The sequence below is a fragment of the Apodemus sylvaticus genome, chromosome 16 (genome assembly GCF_947179515.1).
Source record: "Apodemus sylvaticus chromosome 16, mApoSyl1.1, whole genome shotgun sequence".
Lineage (NCBI taxonomy): Eukaryota > Metazoa > Chordata > Mammalia > Rodentia > Muridae > Apodemus > Apodemus sylvaticus.
In genome coordinates this window covers 15,636,253-15,648,606 of record NC_067487.1, presented here as the reverse complement: position 1 = coordinate 15,648,606, position 12,354 = coordinate 15,636,253, and the positions used below count along the sequence as shown (strand labels likewise).

General features: G+C 47.4%; 1 protein-coding gene across 1 annotated transcript in view; it reads left to right on the top strand.

Moving 5' to 3' along the window:
* Ankh (ANKH inorganic pyrophosphate transport regulator) overlaps positions 1–12,354 on the top strand; it is a 123,736-nt gene that overhangs the window by 31,160 nt on the left and 80,222 nt on the right. The window lies entirely within an intron of this gene.

The window sequence follows — 12,354 nt, the reverse complement described above, 5'->3', positions numbered from 1 at the left end:
GGCAGAGTATCATTAGCTCAGAGGGGCCTAGAGGGCGCGTTAACTCTGTCGGAGCCAGCATCAGCCAGCCAGTTCCATGCAGGGGAGCATTTTTAGCTACCCTGGAAGGACTATGCAAGTGACATACTTGCCCTTGAGTTTGTGAGCAGCAGATGTTCGATATTATCCTTGCTTATTTCACTTCTGAATTTATCCTGGGCCTCATACCCAAGGGGAGAGAAAAAGCAAGCCATTGTCTCTCTGTGTATCTCTTCTTTGTCTCTGTCTCTGTCTCTCTCTGTCTCTCTGTCTCTCTCTCTTTCTCTGTCTCTCCCCCCCTCCCTACTCTAACAGTCCACCATGCTCTAATAAATGACCGGTGCCTCTACTAGCCTGCTCATTACCACAAATAACTAACAGCCTCTGTATGAGTGAAGTCTTTTCGGATCTGAGCACTCCAGGGTGAGGCGTTCAGTGAACAGGACCCATATCTCATTTCTAATGAGCATGAGCAGGGCAAGCTAATTCGTTTTAGTGTTAAGTCTCTGCTAGAATTTCCAAAACTTGTGTCCGTACCACTTGCACCAGGACATCTGCACATAGGATCCATCACAGGCTTTAAAATAAGCAGTGTTGGCCTTTGTGTTACCTGGGGTCCAGCTGAGGCAGAAGCAACACTATCACCAGAGCAGCCCTAGGGCTATGCTTGTCAAGCCCAGGGCCACGAAGAGGCACTGGGACCCCATCTAAACCAGAAAGCCTGTGAGATCCCTGGAGCTGTCCATCCACTGTAGCTGCCTTCCTTCTCTTTGGGGATTGGAAGGGAGCCCAGACATGATCATCACAAACTACATTTCTAAAAAAAGTCGGTGTCGCTGTTTTCAGTCAACAGCTTTCTTCTCCCTGGGATGTTCACTGCCTTCCCTGAAGCAGAGGACTTATCCTCCTTTTGAACATGGCTTCAGCCACCATTGCTCCAGATGGTCTGAAGATTTCCAATGCCTAGCCAGCTACGGGAACAGCAGAACTAGGAAGCTAAGCTTAGAAGTGGTTGAAAGGTCATTAGAAGTGGTTGAAAGGTCATTGGTAACTTGCCCGATCCTCAGCAGCTTTAAATTATCCAGAAATTTTCTTTATCAATTTTTTTCCCAATTGGCCTGATGATTCTATGAACCCACCTAGTTGCTAAATGCGCCTTTGTACTTCACTCTGCCAGGGGGGTCGCTTACCCTTGGTCTCAATAGTCAATCATTCGATAATCAACTTTCAGTTATTGGAGTTCTAGAGTTGCCTATAATTAAGAAAAAAAAATCCCCTTCTTTAAATTCTTTTGGGAACTTTTAACAGATCCCAGTAGTGAAAATGATATTATTTATTGACACCTAGAAAGATGTCAGAATTTCCACAGAAACAATAAGATTTATATCTATGCCATCACGTTTTAATGCTTTCAAGTTATTTTTGTTATGTTTTTAGTTTTTGAATTATGCTCAATTTTGGGAAGGAACTCTGCTGAATTCTTAAGCCAGAAAATAATTTTAAAACCCTGTTTTTGGAGATCATTGATCTAAAAGTCATTTTTCTTGGAAGGGGGCTGCCAGGAATTCTCACTGTAATTTTGAGTAGAGTCGGCACACCTAGACTTTCAAACTGGTGAGTAATATAAAACCGGGTATTTCACTGGGCTGAGATCCTCCTGCTCCTCCCACCCCACCTCTTTCCAAAATTAGAAAGTTTTTAAAGTAAAATGTCTTTGGTGAAGAATCCATCTCCCCTCCTGGCTCCTTAAGTCTCCAGATCTTTTCTGCTAAATATTTATGTTTATCACCATAGACCTAGGGTGCTCTCAACTCTGGGGAGAGAAGCTTCTTTTGCAGAGGACAGAATCAGTTATGTGTCTTACGAGTGGTTAAAGTGCAAGAATCAGTGAGCGTTGAGGACTTGGCGCTAAGTGAGACATCATTATCAACCTTCCAGTCAAAGCCTAGGGAACCTCTCAGAAAGAGTGGCAGAAAGGATGTAAGAGCTGGAGGAGGGAGGAGGGCTGTGCAGGCTGGGGAGGAGGGCTGTGCAGGCTGGGGAGGAGGGCTGTGCAGGCTGGGGAGGAGGCCTGTGCAGGCTGGGGAGGAGGGCTGTGCAGGCTGGGGAGGAGGCCTGTGCAGGCTGGGGAGGAGGGCTGTGCAGGCTGGGGAGGAGGCCTGTGCAGGCTGGGGAGGAGGGCTGTGCAGGCTGGGGAGGAGGGCTGTGCAGGCTGGGGAGGAGGGCTGTGCAGGCTGGGGAGGAGGCCTGTGCAGGCTGGGGAGGAGGGCTGTGCAGGCTGGGGAGGAGGACTATGAATTGCTCTCTCTGGGCATGACATAGGTATTGCACACTTGAAGCTGCAGTTGTGGTTACCTATATAAGACCCTTACAAAAATCAGGCCAGCCAGAGTTCCATCATGGATGGGGGAGGAGCTCATGAAGTCCCGCCCTAGCTGAAGAGCTGTGGGCAGTCGACATCTATTGGAAGAGAATCTATTCTAGGGGTAGGAGCAGACACTGGTAGGTCATCCATGCTCCAGCGGATGACCCCATACTACAAATAGAAAATACTAATTATTGAGTGGCTTTTGGGGGGCAGGAGGAGGCCATGTAGTAAGGTAGATATGGTCACATATCATTGCATACATGTATGGAATTCTCAAAGAATAGATTTTGAGAATCTATTTAATTTGTTGAAGAAAGAGATTCATCCATCTACAGAAGTAACTGCTTTCCCTAAGTTGGGATATTCTCTTTCTCTCTCTCTCTCTCTCTCTCTCTCTCTCTCTCTCTCTCTCTCTCTCTCTGTGTGTGTGTGTGTGTGTGTGTGTCTCTGTCTCTCTCTCTCAAACACACACACACACACACACACACTCAGATGAGCACAGTCCCCTACTCACAGCACAGGAGAGTAAGGCTTCAGTGAAATACTTGATCCTGCGATCAAGTGAGCTAGGGCAGTGTGAGGAAGATTGTGTGCAGATGTTGGAGTGACCTCAGCTGTAAGCAGTCCTGGCTGGACTAAAGCGTTTTAGTCAGCTGTAAACTGCAGGTGTGGCACTGGTCCCCTAAGATTATATTGTACAGGGACACTGTAGTTATTTTATTTTCGGTTTGTGTGTGTGTGTGTGTGTGTGTGTGTGTGTGTGTGTGTGTGTGTGTGTGTGTATGTTTGTATGTGGAGGCCAGAAGTTGTCATTGGGTGTCTTCCTCCTTCTCTGTCCACCTTACTTTTTCATACAAGCTCTTGAGCTGGACCTGGACTCTGATTCAGCTAGGCTGGCTGTCCAGAGATCACTTGGAATCCACCTTCCTCTGCCTCGTCAGTCCTGGGTTTACAGGCATTTGCTATGTTATCTGGATTTTTATATGGGTGATAGGGTTCAAACTCATCACTGCATAGCACTTTACTAACCAAGCCAGCTTCAAGACCATCCGCCCCTCACCCCCATTTTTTAAGACAAGGTCTTGGATTGGCCGCTAACTTTCAATGCCCCTCCTTCTCTGGTGCTGAGATTACAGACATGCACCACTATTTCTGGCTGTAGTCATTTATATTGTGAGAGTACAGCCTACAGTGTTCACACGATGGCCAGAATGCTCAATGGTGCAATTCTCAGAGTACATCCCCTAACTCTTTTAATTCTCTCTACAGTCCCATGAGCCAATAGATAGATAGATAGATAGATAGATAGATAGATAGATAGATAGATAGATAGATAGACAGACAGAAGAACAGACAGGGCGATCCACAGAGTTTAAGGAACTCTAGAGTACACAGCCAAGGGAAGTTGAAGAACCAAGTTGTAAACAGCAGTCTAGCCCCAGAGTTTATGCTACCAACCCAACCCATAGTCTAGACCAATTTAAATGTGAGTAACCACACACTGTTGGGATTGTACTTGGTCAGTCCAGACTGAGAGGCTGTGTCAGTTAAGCACCCGCAGAGCACCTGCTCACAGCCTTTCCTTTGGTTTCCTGGGGTTCCTGATTTAAAGGATGCTGCCTGGGTAGAATTCATCATTAAAGCTGGAAACTCTCTCCCTCCCTCCCTCCCTCCCTCCCTCCTTCCCTCCCTTTCCATCCAACCTCTCCCCTTTTCTCTTTTTTGTCCCCCTTTCATGCAGGATTTTGCTGTAAAGCCCAGGCTGGCCTGAAAGTCACTGTGTGTGTGTGTGTGTGTGTGTGTGTGTGTGTGTGTGTGACCCAAGCTGGTCTCAAATCTGTAACCTTCTTCCCTCCTTGGCCGCCAAAGCGCTGGGACTGTGGGTGTACCCCCAGGCCTTTTTTTCTTTTATGGGGGCTTCAGATGACATCTGCTGTTTTATTTTAAGCACTGTTGATATCGGGTTCTTGCCCAGGGACAGCTGATAACTTGTCAATCGGATACACCCACGATCTCCTTCCCTTCAATTATCTTGTATTTCATCAAGGCCTTCCTTCTCTGATTTACAAGGCCATATTCCGAAATGGTAATTTGATTGCTAGTAATTTCTGAGGAAAAGGAGGGGCCTTGTCTGTTTGGGTTTGGCATGCCTGAGATTATACCTCTATGGGTACCCCTCATTTCAGACTAAAACATGCTGCCTTGTTTCCTGTGGGTGCTACTGCACCCCTTTTCTTTTGTAGTCCTAGGTGTTGTGATCATAAAAAGAGAAAGCGTTGTGAGAATATATTCTACGGTTGTGTGGGGCAAGGGGTTGCCTCAGCAGGTCCATGCTGAGGGACCTTCCCCCAAGGGACCAGACACAGGATGGTATAGTATAGACTAGAGTTTATTCAGGGCATGGGCAGGGGAGTTAAGGGGGCAGTAGAGGCAGAGAAAGGGAGAGAGTAGAGAAGTAGAGGCCAGCCATGACTATGTGGAAAGAGGGGAGAGGAGGAGGGAAGGGAAGAGCATGAGAGCAAGAGAGAGACTAAGAGAGTAAGAGGTAAGAGAGAGAGGAGGGGCTGAGCAGCCCCTTTATAGTTGGCTGTTGCCGGGTAACTGTGGGGCGGGGCATACCTGGCTGTTGCAGGGAAACTGTGGGGCGGAGCTTACACAGAATCCGAACACTGGGCCTGGAACCCAGGCCTTCATATACAGGAGCAAGGTTCTGCCTCAGCCACATCCTCAGCCCTTCTTGAAGCTATTACCTACTCCACACTGTTATTAATTAATAGCATCATTTATAAGAATAAATGCAATTAATTATTAATACTTTAAAAAGGCCCCTGGCCCATGGCATCGTATCATGCAGTGAGACAAAGCAGTGTGGACAGGAGCAGGGTCGCCTGAGAAGCTTACTGTTAGAAAGTAGCTCTTCAGCACAAATGCTGGAATGAAACCCTCAAGAAAGAGCAACATACTCATGAGAACGTTGCGTGGCCCAGACGCTAGACACGTGATGGGAGAACGTAGCTTACTCAAACAACGCACATTGACTAGCAAAAACAAGCTAAGCTGAATCTAGGTTTGCAAGGCTTGGTCTAAGCCTGCATCTACCCGTCTGGTCACCAGGCCTTACCTAGGTCCAGGTTAGAAGGAAAAGAATAAGCTTCGACAGCTCCTCCCCAGGGCCACTGTACATTTCGCAGGGGAGATCATACTGGTCACTGCGCAGAAGGTGCCCTTTCCGAGCATGGACCTTGAAGGCCATTTTAATTCACTGATGATTCTCTAAATTTGTTTTAAATTGCATTCATTTATTATTTTGGCAAGGGGAGGGAAGGACAGCACATGCCACATGAATGTTGAAGTCAGAGGTCAGTTTGCAGGCTCTTTTCTTGCGTTCCTGGATGTACCTGGGACTGAATTCAGGTCTTCAGGCTCAGGAGAAAGTGCTTTTCTCCACTGAGCTATCCTGCCAGCCCTCACTGATTCATCCTGTCAGTTAGAATGAGGAGGGCCGGAGACTCCAGAAGGATCTTAGCTAAGCACAATGCTGAACGCAAGCCCTCACAATGGCTCTAGGAAGTGTTTTAGTGTCTTCTCTTGTCCATTCTCTGATGGCGGAGGGGGGGGGGCTGGGGAAGTTGGAGGGGGGGCGGTGGTAGAAGTAAAGTGACCCACCCAAGGGCCTGACATCATTCTCAGGCCCTGAATGCAAGGCAATCCACTGTCACCCTGCACTACCCTGTAATGGCCAGACATGCTTTCCTGAGGAGCCACCCCGTACCCTCCTTGTTCCTCCGTCTCAGAGCTCCGATCTCTAGAAATAACTCCATCAACTTATCAAAAGCTGAGCATGCTGTGTGGTTAGAACCCAGCTTCCACCGAAAAATGTCAAAGTCCCACAAATATACTACAGGCTCTGAGATAGAAAGGGAAAAGGTGTCAGCTCCCCACTTTATAAATAAACTGCCAAATTCTTGGGAAGTGCGTTTGGGCAGGTTGCCTGCTCGCACATAGCACATAGCGTGTCAGCAGGAGTGCGTTCCTAAAACCGCTTCTGCTAGGCTGGCACCGCCGCACAGCCTTCTTCTTCACACGCCGCGTAGCGCATGTCTCAAGAACCAGCCTTTGAAAAGGAACCACTCTGTGGAATCCAGCTAAATAAAAAAGCTGTTGCACACTCACCTGTAATCCTAGTGCCCACTAAACTGAGGCAGGAGAATCAAGGGTTTGAGGCCAATTTGGACCCCATAGGGAGACCTTGTATGAAAATGAGAGGGGTGGGAGGTGGGGGAGGGAGGGGGAGAAGGGCGGCTGGGGAGGCTGCTGCCTGTTTCTGTGTTCTCTTGAGACCTGGGAAATATAAGCCGTCCTCTTGTACACAGGATGCTAAGGCAGAATTCATAAGGTGAGCGCTTTTAACAGTTTATCATCATAACCGATGAGAAACTTCAGCCAGGAGTACACCCACCTACCCACGAAAATGATGGTCTTGAGAGTGCAAGGTGACCGGTTTCTACATCAGAGGACTGTCATTACGTGATTTATGGTCTTCACTTGGCACTATCTGGGCCTGAGAGGGAAGCTGCGCTTCTGCATCGAGCTGTGCTCTGTAACAACTGCCAAGGTGTCTGTCTCCCCTCAGTGCATAAACTCTTCTGCTAGCCCGGGCTCCTGGAGTAAGAGCTTTCCTAGTGCCAGGCCCTGTCAGAACTACAATGTTGCCTGTGGCTGGCCTCCGGCTTCTGCCAACCCCTGCTGTTTACACACGCCAATCAGGCCAGAATAACCCAAGGTGGGCACAACGGGGTAGGGCAGGAATAGGAAGGGAGGAAAGTGTGCCCACCACCCCCTGAAGGAGGCCAAACCAAACATCTCTAGGCTGTGGGGGCAGGAAGTGGCTGAAAAGAAATTCCCTGATGGCTTGGGCCATGTAAACATTGTGGGTTGGGAGCATGTGTGTATGTGTGTGTGTGCGTGCCTTAGAGATAAAAAGCAACTTCACTAACTTATAAAAATAACTGAGTGTAACAGAAATAGACTAATAGCAACGAATCCAAGCAAGGAAGGAAGACGTCGTCAGGAGCTCGGTGCTGGGGGCCGCTGGCCCCACTGTGGGTACTTTCACCGGCTCTGTCCAGAGAAGCCACGCCAGCACTTGTTAAACATGGAGGTGATTCATCTCTCCGCCTATAGCCTGCAGAAGCCACGTGGTTTGAGGACAGCCTAGGCTATATCACAAAACTCAATCAGCTGTCTCTCCAGCCCAAATTAGTATTTTTTTTAAAAAAGGACTTATTTGCTTTGTTTTGTGTGTTTGAGCATTTTACCTGCATGTATATACTTGTACCACATGTCATATGATGGTAGTCATATGACGAAGGCATTAAGCCCCCTGGGACCGTAGTTACAAACAAAGCAATTTTCTTTGTTTTGTGAGCTGCTATGTGGGTGCTGGGAACCAAAACCAAGTCCTCTGAAAGAGCAGCAAATACTCTTAGCCCCTGAAGCATCTCTCCACCTCCCTCCCACTAGTGTTTAAATACTTGCTGATCGTTTATAAAAATCCAGAAATAGTCTTTAAAAATGCTTCAGTTCCTCCGAGATCGTCCCATCTGAATATTAGTGTCTATATTTCACGTGAGTGTGATCTAGTGATCAGGGCCCGCTCCTGCTTCTGAAGGGCACCTGTTTGACCACAGATGGAATTGGCCATGTGATGTCCAACTCAGGAGACCTTGAGCAGGTACACAGAGTGCTGAGGAGAATGGCGAGGGGGAGCTGCCTCTGCTCTGAAGAGCACTTGCTGCTCTCCCAGAGGACTTGAGTTCAGTTCCCAGCACCCACCGTCAGGCAGTTCACAACCGTCTGTGACTAGAGCCCAAACGCTCTAGTGGATCCAAACGGTCTGTCCTGTGGGCCCCATAACTCACATCTGCATACCCGCATGCAAAATACATACACCTACCCATCACTAAAAATAATAATAAAAAATAAATCTAAAGAAAAAAGGATGAAAATTAATTACATGGAACCAGACACTGGCAGAGAGCCCACTGTTTGGTTCCTGGCTGGAAAAAGTTTAAAGTGCTTTGTTTCAAAATCAGGTTGCCTCCTTCAGAATGTGTCACTGGGTGATGTGGTCATTGTATGGACATCAGCTTGTCCTGGGCACACGTAGAGAGTACGGCTTACCGTGTAGCTAGGAATTGTGCCATCCAGGCTTCTACATACACAAGTCTCTATCCTGGAAAATGTGTTGTGAGGCTAGTGAGGAAAGCATTTGGGATATTTGGCACATGGTGAAAGGTGTTACCGTTACTAAAATATACTTGAGTCATGTTCTTCCCATATAAAGGAAGGACTGAAAGCAGGGACTCTGTCGACCCGGAGTACAGTCCCTGGAGGAGCCCTAGTGCTCATCTGCTGCCTCTTCTCTTCCTCATCTGTGCCACAGCCCCAGTCCATGAGGTGACAAGACCCCACACATACATCTACGTTTTTTAATCCACCCGAATAGTTCTGCTAGATTCTGGGCCCCTGAGCCTTTCACCAGCCAGCCAGAAGGTTAGAGAAAAGTAAACGTGCTTGCCTTCTGTTTTCTGTGTAGAGCAGATCTAGACATAGTGGAGAACTGACAGAACATGCAGTTCACGCTGCCCGGAACAGCACCTTCGTTAATTTGTCTCAGGCTGAGCGGTTTGCCAAGAAAGCATGATACTCATGTGCGTGGAAAAACACTTATCAGTGTATACCTTATCATGTGGGTTTCTCTCATTTGCTTATCGGGTTAACCGAGTGTACATTCAGCCGGTCTGCAAAACTGGCCTCAGCGTCTCACTCTCTGCTGTTAATAATTAAGGTCGCCGACATGGATCTGCAGTTAGTATTCCGGTCATATATGGTAATTAACCTGATGGCACTGGGATTTGAAAATGTAATTTTTTTTTGAAAAAAGATAATACATAAGTTTGCCAGTCCCCTGAGGTTGACTGACCTTTGAATTAGGCACTTCTTTTAGGATGACGAGTCTGCTCACTGCAGATAGGATCAGCTCCACAGATTCAAGCCCCTTATATGGAGCTGAGAACTGTTTGGAAAGCACTGAGATTTACTTAGAGGTCAGGTGGAAGGGGCCTCTCTGTGTGTACCAGTACAAAGAGAAGAACGGGGCGACTGGAGTTGCTGAGTCAGTAGACTTCCCGGGCCAGTGCCTGCTTGAGCTCTGAGCAAGCCACAGGACTGTTGAGGGTGGCCTGGATGTTCGCAGCCTCACCTGCCACAACCAACCTTCTCTACAGTGGCAGCCAAACAAGGAAAGCACCTTCATATTTGCTCTCTGGGCATCAACTTTCCATTGGCTTTATAGAAGCATCAGAAACGGGCAAACCGCCAGTGTGCCTGTGTGACTGACAGCTGCTAGCGACATGCCCTTGTCCTCTCCAGGTCCCAAAGCATTGCAGGCTCTTTGAGAGGGAGTCTCTCGTAGCTTCTGGTTGGCCTCCAGCTCACTGTGTAGCCTTGCACTGCTGTTCCTCTTCATACCGGCATGCCCCACCATGCTGGGATGTTCTTTATCACACGTGTTCTTCCGCGTAGCCTTCTCTGAGTTGTGAGGGCGAGAGCACTCCGATTTCATGGTTAGAAACTACAGGCTTGGGACGCTGATCTAATCTTTGCAGGGCTAAGTTGAAGTTGGGGCCAGGGGAAGAACAGAAGCATCCGGGGCCAGTTCTTGGCTGGAACAGCAATTCAGAACAGACCTTGGACCTGAGACGGCCTTCTTAGGAGCCGAGGAGCCTTTTATAGCATATCAAGGATTACTCGATCTCCAAGCTGCGGGGCTCTTACCGTATTTATGAACTCACGGGTTTGGAAATGACCGCCCATTTCCATGTGGTAGCATAGGGTTCATCCCTCATTCCACGCACGGGGAATGAAGGATTTGTCTGGTTCTCTGGTATAAAAGGCAGATGTGGTTTGGAAGTACTGTGGACGTGCAGTATCGTGCCTATTGAATTCAAACGTGGCTTAATCTTAAGATTAGAAGTGAAATTACCTTCCATATCTCTATTACTGTCGGGTGGAGGTGGGGGAAGACTATTTGGCATCTAATGAATGCCCTTTAGGCTTCTAGTTCAGTTGTGATTTTGATTTCCAAACTGGACCCAGTTGTATGTATATAGCAGACAAACCAGTTCTAGACTAGATCTACTTGGTAACCCCCTTCTTCCTTTCCCTCCTTTTTTTTTTCTAATAAGGAATCTAGAAAGGAAGCAGACTTGGAGTTTGGATAAAATGCTTTTCATACAAGCATGAGGATCAGGGTTCAAATCCCCAGAAGCCTGCTAAAAAGCCAGCTGCTATGGCAAAGAGAGGCCTGTGGATCAGGTCAGTTAACCTGGCCTTCACAGCAGTGACCATGTCTCTGACAAGGATGGGGTAAAGGCTGATACCTATAGTTGACCTTTAACCTTCGCATGCAGTTCACTGAACACACATGAGCGTGTATGCATACCAAACGGTGCACACATACCTGCATTTAAAACTTCTGGGAAAATTCCATTTTGATCACCTTTTAGTGTTTTCCTATTTATAGTTCATCTGAACGCCCTTGGTGGAAGGTTCTGCAGACAGATGGTTTCAGCCTATGTATTTACGGGGTCTGTTTTGTCCCCGGCTCTGGCTCCACCGTCTGAGAACCCAGCTGACTCCCGGTCAGTGTGAGCTATTCCTGCATACCACCCACTTGTTCAGCGGCTTCCTGTCCACCCGAGCTTTATCCGGGCAGCGCCCAGAGAAAGAGCAGGTTTAAATGTAGAAACCACTCCTGACCAGGTCAGAGGCCGCAAGCTCAAGTCATTTGTGAGCTGTGATCTCCAATTTGCTAGAGAATAGCTACTTATTTTCTATCAGTCTCCCAATTACAGGATTATTTGTAGGATGGGCACATGCTGCCGTATAACATTTGCATAGCAGTTTATTCGTTGTTGTTGTTTTTTTTTTTAATCAAGTAACTCCTGTCTTGCATTATCTATCGCTGTTAGTCCTGGTTTCCTAGGGACAAATGCATTAGCACTTAAATGCCTTCAGAGCACTTAGGTCCAATAAAGTAAATGAACCAAGTATATTTCCCCATGCTATAGTATCAATAGTATAGATTGTGCTGTTGGGCCGCCCAGGCAGGGATTCCAGTCTGAAGTTCATATTTTGCTCTTTGCGAGAACTACAGTCTATCCCTGTAATTTGTGTGTAATTTGGTCTTAGGCATTACTTACTGTTGTAAAGTTATACGATGTAGTGATTAGTGTGACTACGCCCAGATAACCTCAAATTAATTACAGCATTAGGCTCTCGTAATGGCAGGGACATAGGGCGCACGAAAAGGGCAAAAGTAGCTCTCGCATCTTTCATACGCCCAGAGCCGTGTGGCCATGAACCTCCTGACTCGGTGAGTACCGCTGTGCTCTGCGCATACCCAATAGGCATGAGGCATAAAGGCAGCCACTGTTTTAGACACAGGAAAGAGGTTTTATAATAGCCGAATCCATGTCTGAGCAGATGGGCCCAGGGAGGGTCATTGTGTGTCTCTGCTGTGTGCTATTTCTGAAGTGTGAAGCACTCACTCTGCTCAGATGGCTGGGAAAACCGCCTCCCCCACGGAAGCATCTCATGTCCGGGGTGTCCGACAGAAAGGCCAGATGAGCCAGTCACATGTGAAAGTTAAAATTTTCTAGTTGACATCATTTTAATATTGCCTTTTCTTTAGCTTAAACTATCTAAAACACTGCATTTCAACACGAATTTAAAATAAAATTATTGATGGGGTTGGTTATCTCTTCTATTTTGTTAACTCTGTCTTTGAAACCCAGTGTGTGGCTTCTAGAAGCCTATACGACTGACTTTGCAGCTGCTCAGCAAGTTTGTGTGGCTGCTGGTGGCCACACTGGGTACTACAGGCCTGAGCTTCCGATAAAGTG